The sequence below is a fragment of the Lissotriton helveticus genome, chromosome 3_1 (genome assembly GCF_964261635.1).
Source record: "Lissotriton helveticus chromosome 3_1, aLisHel1.1, whole genome shotgun sequence".
In the NCBI taxonomy this organism is placed as follows: Eukaryota; Metazoa; Chordata; class Amphibia; order Caudata; family Salamandridae; genus Lissotriton; species Lissotriton helveticus.
In genome coordinates, this window is record NC_136061.1 from 435,321,641 (window position 1) to 435,347,185 (window position 25,545).

Below are 25,545 nucleotides of genomic sequence, written 5' to 3' on the forward strand. Positions count from 1 at the left end.
GTTCACATTCCTTAGTCACTTGCCGCACTCGCACATGCCTGCTCCAGGCCTCTCCTCATATCCTGCTATTGTGTGTCTGTGATGCCATGCCGTGACTGGATTGTGGGCATAGTAAGGCCGAATTCCCACTGTTGGCATCCAGGACCGGTGTGATGACCTTGGATGGGGCTGGCTGTGTGACTCCTCCGACTCTGGCAGTTGTGGGTTGGTTGGCACCAGAGGACGGCATGTGCTGTGCAGCTGGCAGCTTTGTCTGCGGAGGGATGTTGGATGTCCGTTGGGTTGGGACTGTCAGCAGGTGGGGGATGTGGGTCAGGATGCAGGGGATGGTTGTCATTTTGGGCCTGTAATGGGCAATGTCCTCCTCTGGCATTGGGTCTGGCTGGCAGGTGCGTTTCAGGTGGGTCCATTGTCTTTGTGTAGGCTGCCTCTGTGGTGTTCCTGGGGGGGGGGGGGGGGGGGGGGGGGAGACGGGTCCTGGGGTGGTGGCAGGCCTGGGATGGTTGCAGTGGGTGTTATGATCATTTTTGTTGTGAGCCTGTAAGTCGTCATTTCTTGATGGTGCTTTGTTGTTGCTTTGGTCCTTACTATTACTTACAGTCAAAAGGGTTCCCTGATACAGAGGGAACACACAGGCCACGTCATCGCACATAGTGAAAGTTGGCCAAAAGCCATGCACAGAGTGCAGAGCACTGGGCGGGACTCTAAAAAGACAACTCACTGTATAAAATACGTCTCATATTTCTTGGTCAAATGATCAGAATCCACAGCAGACCATATTCATGAAAGTCAAAGTGTTGTTGGGCTGAAGATGTCTTTCACACGCTGCTCAATGGGACTCCTGTTTTTAGATCATGCCTAAAGACAGGTGCAGTAGCCAGCCTCGTGGTTTCCCAAAAAATCATCATAAAAATGCATGCATGCAATTATACATACAGGGACTTCAGTCAGCCCTCTTCATTCTGTTCATGGTCAATCTCATTTTCTTCCGCCCACCACAGCCTACAACATGGGGCAATAGGTAGGCGCACTTGAGCCATTGGGCTTACTTCCTTAGAGTGACAATATTTTATTTGTGTACGTGTGCACATCTGCCTAAAAAGTAGCCCACTTCAGTGCCAGGGAAAGGCCGATCTGTGCTCTTGTTTCTGCTATCATTTCTGGTGTTTTGTAACTATATTTAGAATGAGTCATTCTTTTTTTAATTTTTTTAATGCATCCTACTTTTACAAGACAGCATTTTTACTTTTAATTGCATGCATATTTTCAGTGTCTATTGATTGGGCAAAACTGCCAAGGCCATACCCCTTGGATTTGTCAATGCTGGTTGCCTTTTCCACCGCTTTACGAGCTGCTAGCTGTTCTTAGTAAGACGCATTTCAGTAGTTTTAGACTTGATTTAAACTTAGCCATAACGTCCCAGGCCTCTTTTTCAGTGACTGTATTTGTACAGGTGCATATATACAATGTTTATTTATGGGGCCTACTAGATTAATTTGTGACTCTTTGCATGACCACATAAAAGTAATATCTAGAGATATCTCTGAGTGTTAATTGAAAGTGCCGCTGCATCAAATTTGGTTCTTATCTTGTCGCATTTGCTGTGCATTCAAAGATAGCGGTCAAATGTTAGAATTTGCTTTCTCTCACTTCAAAGTGAGAAGACTTGTGTGACAATCTTGCTGTGTAAGAATGGCTTCTTTCTAGCACAGAACAAAGTTTAAATGTCTGTAAATGAATTGTTTAGATATATATATAAGAATTAGGAAAGCCCAAAAAAAGCACATTTTTGGTTAATTCTGAAGTATGGTGTCAACAAATATTTTCATATGATCAAAACAAATGATTACAATAGGTAATGACATTTCCACACATCATAATTTGCGCACTGTATATGTTTATCAATAAAATTGTATGTCAGTGCAACTGTAATAATCATTTCAATTGAAAATGCGTTGTCTGTAATGGCAGTGCACTACCACACCATGCATACTCCACTTTATGCCACTACACTTTATTCTGCACCACTCCATGCCTCTGCACCATATCCTGCACCACTCCACTCTACAACACTCCACTCCACTCTACACCACTCCAGTCTATGCCACTGCACTCCATGCATCTCTGCTCTACTGTGCACCACTCTACTTTATGCTAATTCAGTCTACGCCACTGCAATCCACCACTCCAATTTAGGCCACTCTACTGTACTTTGCACCATTCTATTTCACGCCACTCCACGTCACTATGCAACTCTGCACGCCATACCACTGCATTCTCTGCCACTGCACTCTTTGCAACTGTACTCTACTCTGTAACACTCCATGCCACTGCACTCTATGCCAGTCCACTCTACTCTACTCTATGCCATTGCACACTACCCCACACCACTCCATTCCACCCTGCACCACGCCACTCTACGCCACTTCAATCTATTTTTAAATAACCCATGCCTCGGCACTATAGGGTGCACCTTACTCTGCACCACTCTACTCTACGCCACTGCACTCTACAACCCTCTTATCTAAACCACTGAAGTCTAAATCAATGCACTTTACACCAGTCTCCTCAAAACCAATGCACTCCAAAGCAGTCTACTGTACTCTATGACACTCCACCCTACAACTCTGCACTCTCCACCACTGAACTCTTTGCTACTTTACTCTGCACCACTGCAATCTATGTCACTGCATTCTATGCCACTGCATTCTATGCCTCTGCACTCAACTCTGCACCATTGTACTGTATGCCAAACCACTTTTATGCTCTCTACCCCACTCCCCTATGCATCACTGCACTCTACGTCACTGTACTCTCCATTCTACACCACTCTATTCTACACCACTGCACTCTACTCTACACCACTCTATTCTATGCCACTCTACTCCACCGCACTGTATGTCACACTAATCTACTCTGCACCAACTAATTGACACTATTGCAGTCTACAAAGCTGTGACACTCCACTTAACGTCATTGCACTCTACGACACTACATGCCACTCTCCACTATACCACAAAGTTTGTGCCATTTTAAATAGCAGCCAGTGATCAACATGGCTAAACACATTGGCAAACCGAATAGTTACTGCATTGTGAGACCTATTGGCTTTGCCAATGCTTGTTTATAAATCTGCCCTTTTTCAATCATCCTGTATGCAAGAAGTGTAGTAAATTGTGCGAATTCAATACCCTCCCCATAACGTGTGTGGTAAGACAGCCTCAAAGTGTTAGTGGACAAGCCTTATAAGACCTCACCTCCTCTTAGTGACCCAGTTATTGGTTGTCGAAAGTACCATACAAGGGGTGAGATATAGGAGAGTGTTTCTATGAATTACGTCAGACGCACGTCGGCGGGGTGTTATCTGCAATCACGCAGTTAACTTTCCACAACACCTCCGTTGCTCCAATTGTCCCCGAGAGGCTCCTGGTAATGTTTCCCAGCTGAGAAGGGATATAACACTTACAAGCTGTACGAAGAGAGGCATGTGGTTCCGCAGCAGCGGTGAGGTGGAAAAGACATTACGGGGCGGGGGACAGGCAGAAGTGCTTTTATAAGTCTACATACAGCTCCTTCCCCTCACACTAGCTTTATGAGCTTTTCCAAGCCTCCCTCCCAACCCTATAAGCAGGATCCCTACCTAAAATCATTGCCTTCCTTTTATTATGTGCTTCTCCATCCTCTACGTTTCTTTGTGTGCTTCCAATAAAAAGCAGACGGAGGATGTCTGCTACAGGATCTCTGTTCCTGTTCTCTGCCCAGGTGTGAGTCCCCGGGCTGCCATGGCTTTATTCTCGCTGCCCCTGGAGGGGCGGCTGCACCTGCCAAATGCAGAGTCCTGAACATTTTTTCACAGGACAAGACACCATATGGGCATCTTATATTCCAAGCACAGGCTCCCAGAAGCTGCACAGTGTAATGTACAATCTGATGTGTACACCGCGAGTAAAATTGTTAAAATTAGTGTGTCAACAACAGGGCCGGCGCTAGGCATGAGCAGCGTGGGCGGCTGCACAGGGCCTCGCGCTCAGCTCACCAGCATGGGGCCACGCACTACTGATGTGTCCTGTTTGTTTCCCTGGAGATATATTTAAAAAAAAGGTGTCACCTTGCAATTAAGGTCCATTGGAGGGGGCCCCCTCCCTGGGCCTCTCAGGGATGGTGTCTGTCTGGAGGCATAGGGGAGGGAGACGCTCCCTCAATTGCAAGGACCATTCACAGACACTGTGGGGGGCCCATTGTCCAGCATTTTGGCGCCCCCACAGTTTTAACTTTTAGACCACAATCAATTCTCACACCTGTCGGGCTGAAGGTGTGAGAAATGCTTGTGGAGTAAAAGTTAAAACTGTGGGGGCGCAAAAATGCTGGACAATGGGCCCCCCACAGTGTCTGTGAATGGTCTCCTTGCAGGGGGCCACTTATCTAAATTAGAGGGGGCCTCGCACGTTGCCTTTTAGCCCAGGGCCTCGCAAATCCTAGGACCGGCCCTGGTCAACAAGATAGTGGGTTATGTGCCTGCTGCTCGCATTTGCGTTTAAACTTTGGGTGACAGGTTTGCATGCCAACAGAGCAAAGCCAGCTTTTGACCCTCCTGGGGCTGAACATGAGAGCTGTTGAACTGGCTGATGCTAGCACTGAATCTTTAGGCTCCAAAACAGCCCAATCAGGACTGTCCATTGCAGATGTTCATTACAAAGTATATACGATATACGGTGATCCTCTGTTTGATGTGTTCGTAGTTCTCCAAGTTGGCAAAGTAATGAAAACACTTTCCAGCTGCTCCTGCCAATGTTTATGTTGTTTTAAGAAGACAAGGATATGCTGAGAAATGCATGTGCCTGAATCAACTCTAGCCTAGATGTTCTCAAACAACCTTCACCAGAGTTTAGCACTGGAGATACGTTGTCTGATTAAAACTTTCCGAGACTCCTTTGGTAACAATGTGAAATGATCGCTGGTTGTGTACCCATTCTTCACCTGGCCCTGTATATATAGCGTTGGCTATTCACCCTTGCTATAAAGCTATTGTGGGATTGGAGCCATAGGGGCATATTTACAATAAGTGGCGCATCCCTGCATATCAGCAGGGATCCACCACTTATTGTGCGCCATGCCTACGCCAACATGGTTGCGCTGCATTTACAATGCAGCGCACCATGGGGCAAAAAACGGCACAGATGCGTCACGCATCTGTGCCGTAAAAGTGTCGCATTGCTGGAGTTGCATCACAAGCACGACGCAGCTCCAGCAATGGTCGGGGGGCCCTATTACTCCAATGCTGCGTCAATCCTTACGCCTGCTTCAAGCAGGTGCAGGGTTTTGACGCAGCATGGGCACCAAAATGACTGAGTGAAATCTTGTAGATTTCACTCAGCCACTTTCAGGAGGCGTTCCTGCGCCGGAACGCCCCCCCCCTGCGCAGGAACGCCTCCTTCTGGTGCACAGCTTTACAACGTGACGCATCTCCCAGATGTGTCACGTTGTAAATACTTTGCACCTTGGCGCATCTTTTGCACCACCGCTGCGTAACAAAAGTGACGCAACGGCGGCGCAAAAGTGGCGTAAGGGGCTTGTAAATATGCCCCAAAGTGTTTTTATGCTAAAATGATACGCATGTGATGAAAAACATCATTGTTGCAGCCAAAAGGAGAACAAACTCCTGCTTGACTTCTGTTGTTAACCCCTTGGTCCTCCTTCTATCAGAAACTGAAGTTTTAGATCTTGTCAAAGCAAGCAGGCCAGCCGCCAGAAACATCCTTTTAACAACCTCTGCAAGTTAGAACGCTCATCAATAACTCCTTAACACTAGGAGTTTTTGCAGAAGACTTAAAAAAGGCATACATATGCCCTTTCCTAAAGAAAACAGATCTGAATCCTGAAGGCCCCAACAACTACGGCCCTATTGCAAACAGACCGTTCCTGGGTAAACTAATAGAACGAGCAGCCTCCCCCAGATGTTACAATTCGTGGAAGATAACTCCATACTTTTTGATTCCAAATAGGATTCCATCAAGTAAATGGCATTTAATCTGCCTTAATCACCATCTGCCATCTAATTGGCTTAAAGAACACAGTACACTCCAATGTTGTTGCTGCTCTACTTCTCTTGGAACTTTCAGCTGCTTTCGACATAGTTGATCATGACACTTTTATCCAAAGACTCCACGAAACCAGCATGGAGGGTACCGAGTTTGATTGGATCACATCCTACATGCAAAATAGCACTAATGTCATTCATATGCCTCCTTTCTCATCCAAACCCTACATGATAAAAGAAGGTGTCCCTCAAGGCTCTGTCATCTAACCAGTGCTTTTCAACATCTGCATGAAGTCATTACCAGCAGTGATCAATGATTTTCTGTTCACCTGCTATAACTATGCAGATGACAGACGGGTGTGGCCTGACATCATGGAGCTCCTGCCCCATATGGAAGAATCATCCCTTAATCCTGGTGGAACCGCTGAAAATCCAGACTGAAAGGGAGTCGGATTATCCCATGACTGGAACAACCAACTCACCGGGGACCGTCAGAGTCTAGGAACGGCTTAATATCGTCTCGAATATCCTAAAACTAGGCGGCCTGCCTGACCCCCAAAAAGGTGTCACCTAACCTTCGCCCGGAGAACAACTGAGTCCGAGTGGATCCAGATCGGGGATAGTGCAAGCGGCAGCTCCCCTGCTCAGCTCAGCGCGACATTGAAGGTGGCCAGAAGAAGACGCCATGGTGCCGAGGCCACCCGGATTCTGTGCGGCCTGGGGCCTTGGAAAACTATGCGTGGCCCGGAGGTACTGGGGTTGTGGGTCCTGTGGCCCCAGCGACAGGGAAACATTTCAGGGTCAGGGTGACAGAAGACATGTCTGGGGCTGCCACTGCATGGTCGGGATATGGGCAAAGATATACCGACAAGGGGAGCACAGGCCAACAAGCTAATGCAATACAGTGCCTGGCTCGACAACATCTGAGCACTACAGAAGAGAGCGGGAGCAGATGTCGCACCACGGTACCATGGTGCAAGATAAAGCAGAGATTCTGGATGCCATCAGAGATTCTTGGGTGGCACTCAAAACAAAAATGGACACTATGGCGATGGATATTAACAACCTACAAATAGATCTGGAAAATGGTGGATCGAGTCACAAGTACAGAAAGGGAACTAGGTACACTGCGACAAGATGTCCAGAGGCTCCATACAACAATAACCTCGCTCCAAGAACAGTCTACCCACCTGGAAGATAGAGCAGACGATGCGGAGGGGAGGTCAAGAAGAAACAACCTCCGATTTCTGGGATTTCTGGAGAAAGCCGAGGGTCGGCTTTCACGAATATCAGACTCTCCAAAATGTTTATAGAACGGGCCCGCCACTCCCTTAGTACCCCTCCAAGACCGGGTGCACCGCCTCGAGCCATATTGCCTGCCTATTCAACTTTTTGAGAGACAGAGATATATTATTGCTATACGTGCGTGCATATGGCCCTCCCAAGTTTGTAGACCGAGACATTCATATTTAACCTGACTATACCAGAAACGTGCAAAGACTTAGAAACGACTTCTTGGGAGTCAAAATATGGCTCAGAGACCTTAACATTAAATACAGCTTAATATTTCCAGCCCGGCTCCAAATACAGTATGAAGGCAGGGTACATTTCTACACTACACTGCAAGAGGCCACAGACTGGATGGACTTGATAGGCCTAGCTGGGCAAGATCAAAACCAAGGATGGCAGGAACAATGGAGGAGGAGTGGACGGCAGAGGGGTCAGCATCGTAACACTGGGGAACAGAGATCTACCCCCCAGGATGCACCTGAGCTGTGACGTATACTGGTGGGCCCGGATGGAACCTTGCGTACCGAAATGGAGGGGATATCAATGCACAAGCAGTTTTCCCCACTTTGCCTGGTGCAAGAGACCTAGTCGCAGTTGGAGGGTAACCCCAGTTAAACTGAAGAGTGCCCCAGAGGTATATTGAAACAGCAGTTAGGGTGATGCTGAATAACGTTATGCACAAAGAAACTGTAAGTACAGGAATTGGAAGTAAGGGAGGGAAACATTTGATAATGGTAAAATGACGAGATGGTATCCCTGAAAGACTGAGAAATAAAGACTGTGAAATCAGAGTTGAGACACTGTTCCGCCACAATCAAGTTTAGGACCCTCCAGCTGTGGCTCACTGAAGCTGCCTTGCTATGCCAATGGTAGGGCAGGGCGGCATGGTGCCTGACAGATTGGCCTGTAATCAGAGACTGGATTTTAATTTTGGACTCATTTATAGTATTTGTTGATTGTAAAGTTGGGAAAAGGGACTTAGGGTGGGGGGGACAAAGAGAAGCCACACCACGCTACACTGTAGCCATGAAGGGTGATAGACAGAATTATAAGTTCATAACATGGAATGTTAGGGGGCTAAATAATGTGGTCAAAAGGATTCGGGTGGCTATGTAGCTAAAACGATATGGAGTGGACAAGCCTTTCTTCAAGAAACACACTTGTGGGGAGATTGCCTTAAATATGTCCAACGAAGGTGGAGGTGTCAGTTTTTTGTGATATCTTATTCGGGATATGCCAGGGGCGCACTGATTTGGCTGGCACGGGGAGTCTCACTTAAGGCGAAAAATCCAGCCCAGATCCAGCAGGAAGGTATATGATGGTGGAGGGAACACTAGATGGGTGAGAGGTTTGCCACCAAAAAGTCTACTCATGTCACACACCCGCTACTAATACACATAGCAGACTGATTTATTTTTTCTTACAGAAGAGGGCAGCTAATAGAACTAAGGAGTAACAATACCTGGCTCGATATTTATCGGATCATTCCCTCTGCTTATAGTATACACAATGGGCCAGCCGAGATCTAAGATTCCTCTTTGGAGAATAAACACAGAGACACGAACTGATCCAGTATATAAGGCTACGATAGGAAAGGAGCTCCAGGGATATTTTGATACAAACTCGAATACCACCAGTACTAAAGCAGTGGAATGGAATGCCACGAAAGTAGTCCTAAGGGGGTTATGCATGTCTACTGAGGCTGGAGTTGAAAATGTGTTAGAGCAAGATTTGAAAGGCCAGGAACAACATTTGGCAATCTTAGGAAAGACACTCCCCACAGTTATAGAGGGACCAAATAAATGGACAGCACTACGACAAAAGATAGGGCATCTTTGGGAAACACCAGAAAAATATAACGGGAATAAAAGCAGAAGAAGGTGGTATATGGAAGGAGATAAGGTGGGATGCCTGCTAGCACATCTTTAGTATGGAGACACAACCACAACCAATCCTGGCAATCAGAAATGACCAAACAAATAAAGGGGCAAAATCATTGTCCCAACCCACCGCACAATTGCTTTGCCGCTCTGGCAATCACTTTTGTCACCTTCAATTGTACCTCTATTTACCAGAAATACCTCAGAAATGACCAGCACAAATGGTCTATACCCAAGATGAGATCAATAAGGCATTTCCAACCCATTTAAATAAAATATATTCAGAGCCCCAGAACCCCACATATACCCAGACCATACAAACTTACTTGGCTGGTATGGAAATGCCCTGCCTGGTCCCCGAATCTCAGAAAACCCTGGGGGCCCCAATTGAAGAGGAGTAAATAAAAGTGGGGATAACCCATCTGAGAACTGCTAAATCTCCTGGTATGGATGGCCTTGTGACTCAATTTTATAAAGAATATTCTGGGCTAGTGACTCCTAAATTGTTAGAGGTTATTGACGGAGCAGAAGAGAGGGGTGAACTGCCAAGTTCAATGTGGGACACCTTAATAGAGATGATTCCCAAACCAGGGAAAGATCAGTCGATTCAAAACTCAAATAGACCCATCTCCATGCTGAACGTAGACCTCCAAATTATCAGCCAGGTGCTTGCGAGTAGACTGCTCCCATGTCTCCCACAGCTGGTACATGTGGACCAGTCCGGGTTTATACCCAGTAGGAATACGTTGAGGAAAATATGCCGTCTCTCACATATAATGCAGACACTTGGGGGGAACGCAGAGGAAAACACTTTGGTGCTTCTGGATATTGAACCAGCATTCGACTTGGTTCGATGGAAATATCTCTGGCAGGTCTTTCTAAAATGGGGACTGGGCTCTGGGTTTGTACATTGGGTCAAATTACTTTATGCTAGACCCATGGCGAGGGTCCGAACGGGACAGTTTGTATCAGATACTATGTTGTTACAAAGGGGTACGCGAGAAGGATGTCTGCTGTCCCCTTTATTATTTGCCTTTGCAATGGAACCATTAGCGTGTCACCTCCGGACGGAGCTGCAAGGTCGTGACATTTTGATAGGCCAAACGGAACATATAGTGTCATTGTACGTGGACGATGTACTGGTCTATTTGCGCCGCCCGACCCAAACGGTTTCAATATTGCTCCGCGCTTTGGAAAACTTTGCTGGGGCCTCAGGCTTACCCATTAATAAATCAACCTGGCAAATAATTTCCAATAGGGACGATGAAGGGGAGAATAGAGTCCCAGCCCTTTAGGTTTGAACTCCCATGGGAATTGGAAACCGTGAGATACCTCGGGATACGGGTAGCCAGAGAGAAAGGCACCTTCTATGAATATAATATGTAATGTAAATGTAATGTAAAAACTTCTTATAGAGCGCACTTACACCCAGCGGTTTCATGGCGCTGTAGGCAATAGAGAGACAGAGAGAAACGGGCAGAAGCAGATGATGAGGGAATTAATTGTGCGCCTTGCGGAACAGGTGTGTTTTCAGAAGGGACCTGAAATGAGGGTAAGAGGTGGTGAGCCTAAACTCTAAGGGGAGTGCATTCCAAAGGGAAGGGGCAAGAAACGAGAATCTGAGCCCTCCATGTTTCTTGCTTTTGAAAGTGGGAGTTTTAAGTAAGGCAAGATAGGAGGACCGGAGGTTCAGGGAGGGAGTATAGTGATGGAGAAGGGAGGAGATGAAGGCCGGGCCAAGGCCAGCCAGTGCTTTAAAGATGGTACAGCCCAATTTGAAATTGCACCGTTCAACCATGGGGAGCCAATGAAGAGTTTTCAATAGTGGACGAATGTGCTGATGCCTAGGCTGATTAAAAATCAGTCGTGCCGCCTGGTTCTGGACCAGCTGTAATCGGTTTAGTTGGTAGGCGGGGATGCCAACATAAAGGGAGTTGGCATAATCTAGCCTGGAAATACCAGGGCCAGTAAGGCCAGGGTGAGGGCCTCTGTGGTAAGGAATCGAGATATCTTACGGATTTTACATAAGTGAAAGAAGCTAGAAGAGACCACCACGTTAATCTGGGGTTTCATCGATAGATCCTTACAGATGACCACCCCTAGGCTTTTGGCAAAATCAGCAGGGCAAGGGGGAAGGCCTAGGCAAGTAGGCCAAAAGTTAGGGTTCCACGGGTTAGATGTACCCCCGATAAGAACCAGTTCGGTCTTATCGGGGTTAAGTTTCAGGTGATTTGCCCCCATCCAATCACTAATGTGACACAAGGTGGACTAGAAGTTGTGAATGGATTGGTCCGAGGGGTCGGTGTCGAGGATCAGTTGAATGTCATCTGCATAAATAAATGCAGTGACATTACTGCCTCGTAGAGAACGGATAAGGGGAGCAAGGTACAAATTAAAAAGGAGGGGAGAAAGAGAGGAGCACTGTGGAACACCACATGATAACCTGACCTTGTCAGAGGAAAACTGAGATAGACGGAGAGCCTGATGACGATCACTCACAAACGAGCGAACCCAGTCAAGGGCTGAACCCCGGATGCCGGCCTCCTCGACACGGCCGACCAGAATATCATGGTCGACCGTGTCGAAGGCGGCCGACAAATCGAGAAGTACCAGAGCCTGGCTGGTATTGCAGTCTGCCCCCCTCCGCAACTCCTCCATCACTGAGAGAATGACTGTTGGAAATGGGATCCCTGGCTGGCCAGGGCTTTCGCCAAAGTCAGTCAGAGACCACCACTACCAAGTCAGGGCAAGGGAGTTACACGCCAAGATAACCCCTGCTCACCCTCTAGGTAACGTGGCGCGAGCAGCAAGGCTGAACTTGGAGGCGATGTAAGTTAAGTATTTGCGCACGCACCTCAGCAACAACACCCAAAGGCCCACCACAAAGGAAACTCCACACAAGGTTATATAAAAATAGCCTTTGTATTACACCAAAACACATTAGATAAAACACACTTTACAATGTGCCAGAGGCACGGGCAGAATTTACAAGGGATTATTTACAAGACAGGGCCACCTGGACCACTGTCAGGAATCAGCACTTTTAGAAGTAACAATACAATACTTGTAGGCCTAGAACTTAGAACATAGCCTATCAGACAGTACCTTCCGCCTTGGTTGCACGGGATAATGCGAGTGACCTCCTTAGTAAGCTTGAGCGGGCGACCCAGCGAAGCGGCGCGGCTCAGGGGAGAGCGGCGCTGCTCGAGGCTTGGACGGGCTGCCGGCACGGTACAAGCGTTTCTCTGGGGCGACCAATGTGTGCGGCTCAGAAGAGGAGGGGGAGGCAGACCGCGGGCGACCCAGCGAAGCGGCGCGGCTCAGGGGAGAGCGGCGCTGCTCGAGGCTTGGACGGGCTGCCGGTACGAGCTGCCGAGGGGAACGAGCGAGGCACACTTCAGCGAAGCCCCAGGGGCCAAGGTAGATCAGACAAGTCCCAGCAATTTGGCAGGGAAGGCACCATAGAGTCCACTGGTCCTGGGACTCTGGTCAGGGGGCAAGCTCAGTATCAAGCCCTTGGGATCACTTATAACAGAAGATCACTGTAACACAAAATAGGACATAAAGCACACAACCAGTACCCACTGGTAACTGGTAAGTCCCCCCTACGCAATCCTAACCACCCTAGGAACAGGTCACGCAGGGAACCAGGACCTTACTAGCACCACCTGCACTAGCAAGAACAACCACCTCAGTATCACAATACAAGTAGGGGCATAGACCTGGGGACAAAACACATGATGCAATGCATAACATTCATTCAGAGGTGTAAGAGAAACAAGGCACATGATGTATCAACAACACATTCAGCGGTGCAGCATAGAGCACTTTGCAGAAATCACAGTAACATGAACTTACATCAAAGTCCAGGGTCCAGGTTGCGCCACTGCGCCAAGACCTAAACGTAGCAGGTGCCCACAAAGTGCTGGGCAGCTGAGGGACAGAACAGGGGGCCTAAACGCTGCAGCTGGCACTAAATGCTGCGCAGCTGGGGAAAGGCCAGGGAGGAAGGAGTGCGCCTCACTCCTCAGTTCACAGTACATGTCCCTAGGGAGGAAAACCTAAACGGTGCAGCTGCCCACTAATTGCTGGGCAGCTGGAAACAGAACTGCGACAGGGGCCCTCACTGGCCCCTCAGGACAAGGACTGTGCCCAACTGAGCCCTCTGGCTCTAAAAACAAATATGTCCCGGGTTGGAGCCATCTAGGCTCAAGAAACACTACTGCCCAGCGTGGGAGCCCTCAGGCTCTGCAGTAAATACAATGCCCCAACACGTTGGAGCCACGGGGCTCAGCACGGGCTCCTCGGGCCCTTTCACTCGATACTGTGCCTGGGGAAACGTTGGGGCGGCCCTCTACCATCCGGGGCCGCCCTGAAGGCACCTGAAGGCGGAGCGCACGGACAGAAGAAAACGCTATGCCCCCACCGAGCCCTCTAGGCTCAAAGAACTACTGGGGGCCGTTGGAGCGGCCCTCTGTCAAGCGGGGCCGCTCAGTGTTGCGAGGGGATCCCTCGCGCACTTTCACCACCCCCCGCCCCCCCGGGGCAGCTCTACTCACCGGCTGCTCTCCGGAGGCGGCGGGGGACACCATCTTCTTGCAGCAGTCTGCCGGGGCCCTCCCTCGCTCACGGGGGCCTCGGCGGGTGTCAGCAGGGCAGCGGGCGGGGCTCTCTCACCTCATGAGAGCCCCGCTTTCTTGACACAGGGGTCTTCACCCGGTCCCCCATCTCGGGACCGGGACTCAGCCCCAGGCTCAGTCTCCCTGGCGGCGCTGGCCAATCCCAGCGCGGCGGCGGGCGGGACTTCCTCCGGCAAACCGGAAGTCCCGCCCCGCATCAGGCACTGTAGTGCCTGACTTCCTGTTTTGCGGCGCTCGGGCCGCGGCGGTGAATCTCGGGGGCATTTCAGAGGGGTGGCACCCTCGAGATTAAAAATAAACAGCGAGGTGGGCACTCGCTCGCTTTAAGTAATAAACAGGGGCAAAAGTAAAAATAAAGCGCTCCGAGCGCTAGGGAACAACACAGCGCTTTCAAGCGCTAGGGGCAGAATAAAAGCGCTCCCATGCGCTATAAAGCCAATAAAGCGCTCCTTGCGCTAGGCAACAGTCCCTCTGGCATCCAGGAGCTGGGTAGGGCAAAGAGGCCCCACGAGTCCAGGGACAAGCACAGCAGAGAAAAGTCCTCCAGGGCATCAAGGCAAGGCAGAGAGAACCCAGAGGGAGAAGGCATCCAGGGGCTGGGCAGGGCCCAGGGAGGCAAGCCTTCCCCTGGGCCCAAGCAGCAACACGCCCCTGGTAGTTTCAAGTTGGCAAACAAGAACATTTTTCAAGAGGTCACAGCCTCTTTTTATACAGAGCAACCCTTTGTCTGTAGGTGCAGGGTGGGGGCAGAACCAGTTGCAGCTGGTTCTGGAGCACTCTTGATGGCCCAACCACCCATTCTATTCACTGGCAGGGCTTGGGTCATCAGTCACACCACAGGGGGGCGGAGCCAGCATTGTGTGGGGAAAACCCAGCCCATCCAGGACACAGGTACACTCCTCCCACACATCACTCATGCTAATCTCACACTCACCACCGGGCAGACCCATCCAGACTTCCTGGAGCCTGGCATTCCAGCCAGCTCCAGCCAATCACGCTCCAGCACCCTCACAGCACACATATCTCAATGTCCAGAAGTAGCACTTCCCTTCTAGACACATACATGCCACACATACCATTGCGCAGCATTCACTCCCACGAGTTCACACATACCAAACTCGAGCCTGCACTCCCCACGCATCAGGAACTACCAGGGACACATACATTCCCCATGCATTCCTATGGGAGGGCAGGCCTATCTCACACACGCACTCAAGGAGCGCACGCACTTTACACTGCGCCACAGTGTCAAAGTGCGCAAAGACCAGAAATCACTATAATTGAAGGCAAAAAGTTCAGGGGTGAACCTGCCACAAGGCCCAAGTCCAACACAACCCCCTTCCAGCCAAAACACAGGGTAGGCCAATCACCACCGTGATGGACTTCCCTGCTTGGGGCGATAGAACACGGATGCAGGCCCGCACTGCAGGGACACCCTCCGGTTCTATGCCACGTTGATCCATAAGACAAGCACATCCTTAAAAAAAACAGGCCCAACTAGGCTACCCCACTGGTACTCCTTAGTTGTCCACGGCTAGGACCAGGCCCTAGGCCACCCAGATACCACTGGTCCTTGCCAATCCACAGAGTGGGGGGTGGTAACCCCTGGCCTACAATAGCCATTCTCCACTTCCTTTCTCAGTGTAGTTCCAAACTACCACTGATCCTTCAACCTAGGGTCCGCACCCTCAGGCTGACCAGAAGTCACGGGCACGATTGCCCCACCCTACCTCTACTTCTGAAGCACCCTCCAGAACACAACTCTCCCACCAGTTTAGGACCTGACTTCCTCAGCAGCAGTGACCACAGTCAGACCAGCACAAGAACGGTGTAGTAAGGCGTTGCACTTTGCGGGTTGCCAGATGCGGCGCAGGCGGCGGCTCGCGGACCGCGTCGAGACGGGGACGGCGAGCGGCATAGGCTGCGCGGCCGAAGGCAGACGCGGCTCAGTGCGGTGCCTACAGGACACCAGGCTGGTCATGACAGAGTCACAGCTCCCCCAACTGGTTTACCACCTGGGATTCACATTTACCGGATGCACAGGGGTCAGACTTCCTCTGACCCCCTTCCAGAGTTCTGCACCCTCCCACTGTAGAACAGGGTCCCTCCACTTAAGGTAGGCCCCACCTGCTCTCAGGGTAGTACCACAACACTCAGCAAAGAACCCTAAAGATCCCTGCTAGGCCTGTACCACCCCTTCTGGGAAACACAGGGTCTCTTCACTTAAGATGAGCTCCACCTGTGTTCACAGGGGTACCCCTAGAAGACAAACCGGCCAGGACACTGGCTACAGTCGCCCTGCCGTCCAGGACAGGCAACACCTGACCCTGGCTCCCCAACCTAGGGACGCTACCCTTTGGTTAGATGCCTGGCGCACCAGGACTTCCACAAGTTGAAAACAAAAATCTAAGACTTTCTCTCCTCCTTCAGCAGCAAGGCAACCACTGCAGGTCAATACCCCCTACAGCTTACCCGGTTCCTTCTCTTCAGGCAGGAGTCCCTTCTTGTAACTTCAGGACACTACATACAGTTGCCCTTACGTCCAGATCCGGAAACACCGGCTACTGGCTCCCCAACCGAGGGACGTACCCTTTGGTCAGATGCCTGGCGCACCAGGACTTCCTTGAGGGTGACACATAACTAATGTGTCGTGTACAAGTCTGCCTGACACTCCGGACAGAAGTGGCACCACCATGGTCACTCACTGGCGACACAACCCTTCTGGCTGGCCCCTGACCCACTGGCTCTTCCACTGGGGAACCTATCCCACTCGCACCCCTCCGTCTGGACTTCTGCACCCTCCCAACTGGAGCGGTACTGCCAGACACCAGAACTACTGGAACCCTGGTTACAGAGGTTCCACGTTCTCCAGACACTCTGGAAGATCCTCCTCAAATGACCTATTAGTACAGCCTAGGCCCCCGACCTGATGTTCCCTTCAAGAACAATCCAGGCCCTGAGACTGGGTTTCGGGCACCTGGAGACATGCAGTCCCACCCACTCCTTCTCCTCTTGAGACAGGACGTGAGCCCCTACACCGAGACCTAGCTGGGCTACACTGAACCTCTTCCACCACGCTGGGCTGGAAGACACCTCAGACACTCCTTTTGGAATCACTCCATCCCCTATGCCTCTCTCCTCCCAGAACATTACCAACTCTAAAATTCTGTCTCTCAACAGACCACAGAAATCAAAAAGCAGGCTCCACTATCTGCAGACGTTCTTGGGAAAAGTTCAACACACAGGACTTTAGGTATCTGAACAAAACAAGCATTCAGCAAGCTCCCCATCCAGAGAACTTACAAACACGTCCAGTGCCACACACCATTCATCCACACACACCCCTCCCCAGACTGGTAAGGCAGTTTCTACCACCCCTGACTTCTCAACCTGACCACACTTGACACAGGTACCATTACTCCAGGGCAGGGACGGGGGACACATGCACTGGACACACTTATGCTGCCACCACTGGATCCCACCCTTCTGGTGAATCCAGAAAACACACTGCACTTAGGGGGATGATCTACCCTCCCGAGCTAGGGACACCTAACTCAAAGTGCACAAGAAACACATTTCCACAGAAATGACATTTTCAGCAAACTTAAAACAATAATCCCCACAATGTTTTTATCTAAAATGCAGAGTTTTGTGGTGCAGCCAGCTGCTACTAAGGTACAAGGCAAACACAAATCCTTATCCTCACCGCTTGCCGCCAATGTTGGAAATGGGATCCCTGGCTGGCCAGGGCTTTCGCCAAAGTCAGTCAGAGACCACCACTACCAAGTCAGGGCAAGGGGGTTACACGCCAAGATAACCCCTGCTCACCCTCTAGGTAACGTGGCGCGAGCAGCAAGGCTGAACTTGGAGGCGATGTAAGTTAAGTATTTGCGCACGCACCTCAGCAACAACACCCAAAGGCCCACCACAAAGGAAACTCCACACAAGGTTATATAAAAATAGCCTTTGTATTACACCAAAACACATTAGATAAAACACACTTTACAATGTGGCAGAGGCACGGGCAGAATTTACAAGGGATTATTTACAAGACAGGGCCACCTGGACCACTGTCAGGAATCAGCACTTTTAGAAGTAACAATACAATACTTGTAGGCCTAGAACTTAGAACATAGCCTATCAGACAGTACCTTCCGCCCTGGTTGCACGGGATAATGCGAGTGACCTCCTTAGTAAGCTTGAGCGGGCGACCCAGCGAAGCGGCGCGGCTCAGGGGAGAGCAGCGCTGCTCGAGGCTTGGACGGGCTGCCGGCACGGTACAAGCGTTTCTCTGGGGCGACCAATGTGTGCGGCTCAGAAGAGGAGGGCGAGGCAGGATGCGGGCGACCCAGCGAAGCGGCGCGGCTCAGGGGAGAGCGGCGCTGCTCGAGGCTTGGACGGGCTGCCGGTACGAGCTGCCGAGGGGAACGAGCGAGGCACACTTCAGCGAAGCCCCAGGGGCCAAGGGAGATCAGACAAGTCCCAGCAATTTGGCAGGGAAGGCACCATAGAGTCCACTGGTCCTGGGACTCTGGTCAGGGGGCAAGCTCAGTATCAAGCCCTTGGGATCACTTATAACAGAAGATCACTGTAACACAAAATAGGACATAAAGCACACAACCAGTACCCACTGGTAACTGGTAAGTCCCCCCTACGCAATCCTAACCACCCTAGGAACAGGTCACGCAGGGAACCAGGACCTTACTAGCACCACCTGCACTAGCAAGAACAACCACCTCAGTATCACAATACAAGTAGGGGCATAGACCTGGGGACAAAACACATGATGCAATGCATAACATTCATTCAGAGGTGTAAGAGAAACAAGGCACATGATGTATCAACAACACATTCAGCGGTGCAGCAAAGAGCACTTTGCAGAAATCACAGTAACATGAACTTACATCAAAGTCCAGGGTCCAGGTTGCGCCACTGCGCCAAGACCTAAACGTAGCAGCTGCCCACAAAGTGCTGGGCAGCTGAGGGACAGAACAGGGGGCCTAAACGCTGCAGCTGGCACTAAATGCTGCGCAGCTGGGGAAAGGCCAGGGAGGAAGGAGTGCGCCTCACTCCTCAGTTCACAGTACATGTCCCTAGGGAGGAAAACCTAAACGGTGCAGCTGCCCACTAATTGCTGGGCAGCTGGAAACAGAACTGCGACAGGGGCCCTCACTGGCCCCTCAGGACAAGGACTGTGCCCAACTGAGCCCTCTGGCTCTAAAAACAAATATGTCTCGGGTTGGAGCCATCTAGGCTCAAGAAACACTACTGCCCAGCGTGGGAGCCCCCAGGCTCTGCAGTAAATACAATGCCCCAACACGTTGGAGCCACGGGGCTCAGCACGGGCTCCTCGGGCCCTTTCACTCGATACTGTGCCTGGGGAAACGTTGGGGCGGCCCTCTACCATCCGGGGCCGCCCTGAAGGCACCTGAAGGCGGAGCGCACGGACAGAAGAAAACGCTATGCCCCCACCGAGCCCTCTAGGCTCAAAGAACTACTGGGGGCCGTTGGAGCGGCCCTCTGTCAAGCGGGGCCGCTCAGCGTTGCGAGGGGATCCCTCGCGCACTTTCACCACCCCCCGCCCCCCCCCGGGGCAGCTCTACTCACCGGCTGCTCTCCGGAGGCGGCGGGGGACACCATCTTCTTGCAGCAGTCTGCCGGGGCCCTCCCTCGCTCACGGGGGCCTCGGCGGGTGTCAGCAGGGCAGCGGGCGGGGCTCTCTCACCTCATGAGAGCCCCGCTTTCTTGACACAGGGGTCTTCACCCGGTCCCCCATCTCGGGACCGGGACTCAGCCCCAGGCTCAGTCTCCCTGGCGGCGCTGGCCAATCCCAGCGCGGCGGCGGGCGGGACTTCCTCCGGCAAACCGGAAGTCCCGCCCCGCATCAGGCACTGTAGTGCCTGACTTCCTGTTTTGCGGCGCTCGGGCCGCGGCGGTGAATCTCGGGGGCATTTCAGAGGGGTGGCACCCTCGAGTTTAAAAATAAACAGCGGGGTGGGCACTCGCTCGCTTTAAGTAATAAACAGGGGCAAAAGTAAAAATAAAGCGCTCCGAGCGCTAGGGAACAACACAGCGCTTTCAAGCGCTAGGGGCAGAATAAAAGCGCTCCATGCGCTATAAAGCCAAGAAAGCGCTCCTTGCGCTAGGCAACAGTCCCTCTGGCATCCAGGAGCTGGGTAGGGCAAAGAGGCCCCACGAGTCCAGGGACAAGCACAGCAGAGAAAAGTCCTCCAGGGCATCAAGGCAAGGCAGAGAGACCCCAGAGGGAGAAGGCATCCAGGGGCTGGGCAGGGCCCAGGGAGGCAAGCCTTCCCCTAGGCCCAAGCAGCAACACGCCCCTGGTAGTTTCAAGTTGGCAAACAAGAACATTTTTCAAGAGGTCACAGCCTCTTTTCATACAGAGCAACCCTTTGTCTGTAGGTGCAGGGTGGGGGCAGAACCAGTTGCAGCTGGTTCTGGAGCACTCTTGATGGCCCAACCACCCATTCTATTCACTGGCAGGGCTTGGGTCATCAGTCACACCACAGGGGGGCGGAGCCAGCATTGTGTGGGGAAAACCCAGCCCATCCAGGACACAGGTACACTCCTCCCACACATCACTCTTGCTAATCTCACACTCACCACCGGGCAGACCCATCCAGACTTCCTGGAGCCTGGCATGCCAGCCAGCTCCAGCCAATCACGCTCCAGCACCCTCACAGCACACATATCTCAATGTCCAGAAGTAGCACTTCCCTTCTAGACACATACATGCCACACATACCGTTGCGCAGCATTCACTCCCACGAGTTCACACATACCAAACTCGAGCCTGCACTCCCCACGCATCAGGAACTACCAGGGACGGATGTACGACGTTACAGCGCATACTATTACAACGCATATTTTTACAACGCATTTTTTACAACGCTATGTATAGTGCAACGCAGTATTTTACAACGACTACTATTACAACACAATATATGTATATTAATAGAAAAGTACTTTTACAACGAATACTGTTACAACGCATACTTTTACAACGCAAAAATATTTTTTTTTTCATATATAAATTATGTCACGGGATGCAGGGAAATTAGGGGTTTTGGGTGGGGAAGTGTTTTAAAATGAGGAGATAAACTGCACGGAAATAAGCAGAAAATACCGATTTTTATAAAATTAATACTCGAGTAACATTTTTAATACTCGAGTAACAACGCATTAAATCTGTCACGGGATGCAGGGAAATTAGGGGGTTTGGGTGGGGAAGTATTTTAAAATGTAGAGGTAAAATGCACGTAAATAGTCAAGAAATAGCGCTTTCTTACAAAATTAATACTCGAGTAACAAAAGTAATACTCAAGTACCAACATTACTCCTCGCATTTATAAATATTTGCCAATTTTACTGAACCAAAAACTCTCTTTTTTTTAAAACGGTTCTTAAAACCCAGAAAGTTAATTATGAAAATGACAAATAAACATTACATATCAACGCTATTAGATTTTTGGGTATAAATCCGCCATTTTAATGAGTTATTTCAAAAAAGAAGTCCATCATCTATTTCCATAACCTTAAAGATAAACACAACTCTCAAAATGGATGCCAAGAACGGGACGAAATTCAGAAAAGAACACTTCATAAACAAACATTTTAAATTTAACGTTTCCACATTATAACACTTAATATAAAATTAGAAGTGTAACGGTGTAAATAAAAAAATTATTGATGCTATTCTGTGAAACATATAAATAGAAGCAAGACACCATTTTACTTTCAGTTGATTATCAACTCCCAGAGTAAGCAGACGTGAACTGATGACTGTCTGACCTCTTGAACTACATAGCAGCAGTAGCCAACTTTATAGCGTTTATTCACGAATGTTCATGTAAGTACTTATTATATAAGAAATAAATATTGAAGTAGAAGATTTAATCACCTTAATTTAAAAATTATAATTTAAAGAACACGAATAATATTACCATATTAGCCATTATTTCATAAAATACCCGTTTTTCTTTTCAAAAATCTCTCAATATACCAATGAAACTATAAATGAATTTTGTATACAAACGATATTTGATTTTCATGTGCTAGTAATGTTTTGCAAAAATTCTGAAAACGTATTTTTAAACAAAGTTAATTTATTTTTACTAACAGTTCTCCAAAGAAGTAACACTCATACATAAGCTTCTTCTCATTAAAAGCTTATTGTCAACTAATCAACATATGTGAAAGCGTCTGATATTAAGGTATTTATTTCAGCAATGTAACTAAAAACGATAATAAATATTACACAAACCTTAGTAAAAAATAATTCAATACTATATTTTAATTTTCTTCACATAGATAAACCAACTAGGTTTACGAAAAATATCGTTTCCAGTTTCTCCAAAAAGTCAAATATTTTCGAAAGGTAAATTATTAAAAATTATTACATATATAAATGTATTTCTGAAAACAAAAAAACGATCATAAACTTCTCAGTATCTTTGAAATATTTCTAATTTATAAGTAAAGAAATGTTACATTCATTTTAGGAACTGAAATTTATCTTTTGAGAACCTCCAAATAAGAGTCAAACTGAAAATATACTTTAGGAAGAGCAGCAAGAAGCAAACAACTAAAAACCAAGGTTATTTTTTTTTAAAGTTACCTGTTAAAGACATAATTATAACCAAAAAAATATATATATACATTTTTAATGAAACAGAGAAAAAGTGCTAGATTCTGGTAAGTGCTGAATAGTGTATAAGTGACATTTAGTATTCTAAGTCAATAAAATTACATCAGTAGGGTAAGTGCTGGATAGTCTAGGGATTCCAATTACCATTCCAACTCCAGGAAAGTGCATCAGTATGGTAAATGCTGGATAGTGTAGGGGTTCCACTTACCATTACAACTCCAGTAAAGTACATCAGTAAGGCAAGTGCTGGATAGTGTAGGGGTGTCACTTAATAATCTAACTCCAGGAAAGTGCATAAGTAGGGTAAGTGCTGGATAGTGTAGGGGTTCCAATTACTATTCAAAATCCAGGAAAGTGCATCAGTAGGGTAAGTGCTGGATAGTGTAGGGGTTCCAATTACTATTCCAACTCCAGGAAAGTGCATCAGTAGAGCAAGTGCTGGATAGTGTAGGGGTGTCACTTAATAATCTAACTCCAGGAAAGTGCATCAGTAGGGTAAGTGCTGGATAGTGTAGGGGTTCCAATTACTATTCCAACTCCAATAAAGTGCATCAGTAGGGCAAGTGTTGGATAGTGTAGGGGTGTCATTTAATAATGTAACTCCAGGAAAGTGCATCAGTAGGGTAAGTGCTGGATAGTGTAGGGGTTCCAATTACTATTCCAACTCCAGTAAAGTGCATCAGTAAGGCAAGTGCTGGATAGTGTAGGGGTAAAGTGCATCAGTAGGGTAAGTGCTGGATAGTGTAGGGGTTCCAATTACTATTCCAACTCCAGGAAAGTGCATTAGTAGGGCAAGTGCTGGATAGTGTAGGGGTTCCAATTACTATTCCAACTCCAGGAAAGTGCATCAGTAGGGTAAGTGCTGGATAGTGTAGGGGTTCCAATTACTATTCCAACTCCAGGAAAGTGCATCAGTAGGGTAAGTGCTGGATAGTGTAGGGGTTCCAATTACTATTCTAACTCCAGGAAAGTGCATTAGCAGGGCAAGTGCTGGATAGTGTAGGGGTATCACTTAATAATCTAACTCCAGGAAAGTGCATCAGTAGGGTAAGTGCTGGATAGTGTAGGGGTTCCAATTACTATTCCAACTCCAGTAAAGTGCATCATTAGGGCAAGTGCTGGATACTGTAGGGGTGTGACTTAATAATCTAACTCCATGAAAGTGCATGAGTAGGGTAAGTGCTGGATAGTGTAGGAATGCCACTTATTATTCTAAATCGAAAAAAGTGCAGTAAATGTAAGAAAAAATAAACTACATGAAACATGTGTAAAACATTTGATACAATCTCGATTTTGTATTTTAGAATTCAACTAGAACATCCAAACCACACAAACAAATCAACCAAGAAGTAAAAGAAACAAAAAGTAGAAGACCAGGAAGAGCAGCTAGAAGCAAACAACAAAAACCCAAGGTAATTTATCAGAAAAGTCAACTGTAAATCACATATTTCTAACCAAATAAATAGATATATACATTTTTAATGAAACACAGAAAAAGTGCTAAATTCTGGTAAGTGCTGAATAGTGTTAAAGTGCCACTTACTATTCTAACTCTATAAAAGTGCATCAGTATGGTAAGTGCTGGATAGTGTAGGGGTTCCAATTACTATTCAAACTTCAGGAAAGTGCATCAGTAGGGTAAGTGCTGGATAGTGTAGGGGTTCCAATTACTATTCTAACTCCAGGAAAGTGCATTAGTAGGGCAAGTGCTGGATAGTGTAGGGGTATCACTTAATAATCTAACTCCAGGAAAGTGTATCAGTAGGGTAAGTGCTGGATAGTGTAGGGGTTCCAATTACTATTCCAACTCCAGTAAAGTGCATCATTAGGGCAAGTGCTGGATACTGTAGGGGTGTGACTTAATAATCTAACTCCATGAAAGTGCATGAGTAGGGTAAGTGCTGGATAGTGTAGGAATGCCACTTATTATTCTAAATCGAAAAAAGTGCAGTAAATGTAAGAAATAATAAATTACATGAAACATGTGTAAAACATTTGATACAATCTCGATTTTGTATTTTAGAATTCAACTAGAACATCCAAACCACACAAACAAATCAACCAAGAAGTAAAAGAAACAAAAAGTAGAAGACCAGGAAGAGCAGCTAGAAGCAAACAACAAAAACCCAAGGTAATTTATCAGAAAAGTCAACTGTAAATCACATATTTCTAACCAAATAAATAGATATATACATTTTTAATGAAACACAGAAAAAGTGCTAAATTCTGGTAAGTGCTGAATAGTGTTAAAGTGCCACTTACTATTCTAACTCTATAAAAGTGCATCAGTATGGTAAGTGCTGGATAGTGTAGGGGTTCCAATTACTATTCAAACTCCAGGAAAGTGCATCAGTAGGGTAAGTGCTGGATAGTGTAGGGGTTCCAATTACTATTCTAACTCCAGGAAAGTGCATTAGTAGGGCAAGTGCTGGATAGTGTAGGGGTATCACTTAATAATCTAACTCCAGGAAAGTGCATCAGTAGGGTAAGTGCTGGATAGTGTAGGGGTTCCAATTACTATTCCAACTCCAGTAAAGTGCATCATTAGGGCAAGTGCTGGATACTGTAGGGGTGTGACTTAATAATCTAACTCCATGAAAGTGCATGAGTAGGGTAAGTGCTGGATAGTGTAGGAATGCCACTTATTATTCTAAATCCAAAAAAGTGCAGTAAATGTAAGAAATAATAAATTACATGAAACATGTGTAAAACATTTGATACAATCTCGATTTTGTATTTTAGAATTCACCTAGAACATCCAAACCACACAAACAAATCAACCAAGAAGTAAAAGAAACAAAAAGTAGAAGACCAGGAAGAGCAGCAAGAAGCAAACAACAAAAACCCAAGGTAATTTATCAGAAAAGTCAACTGTAAATCACATATTTCTAACCAAATAAATAGATATATACATTTTTAATGAAACACAGAAAAAGTGCTACATTTTGGTAAGTGCTGAATAGTGTTAAAGTGCCACTTACTATTCTAACTCTATAAAAGTGCATCAGTATGGTAAGTGCTGGATAGTGTAGG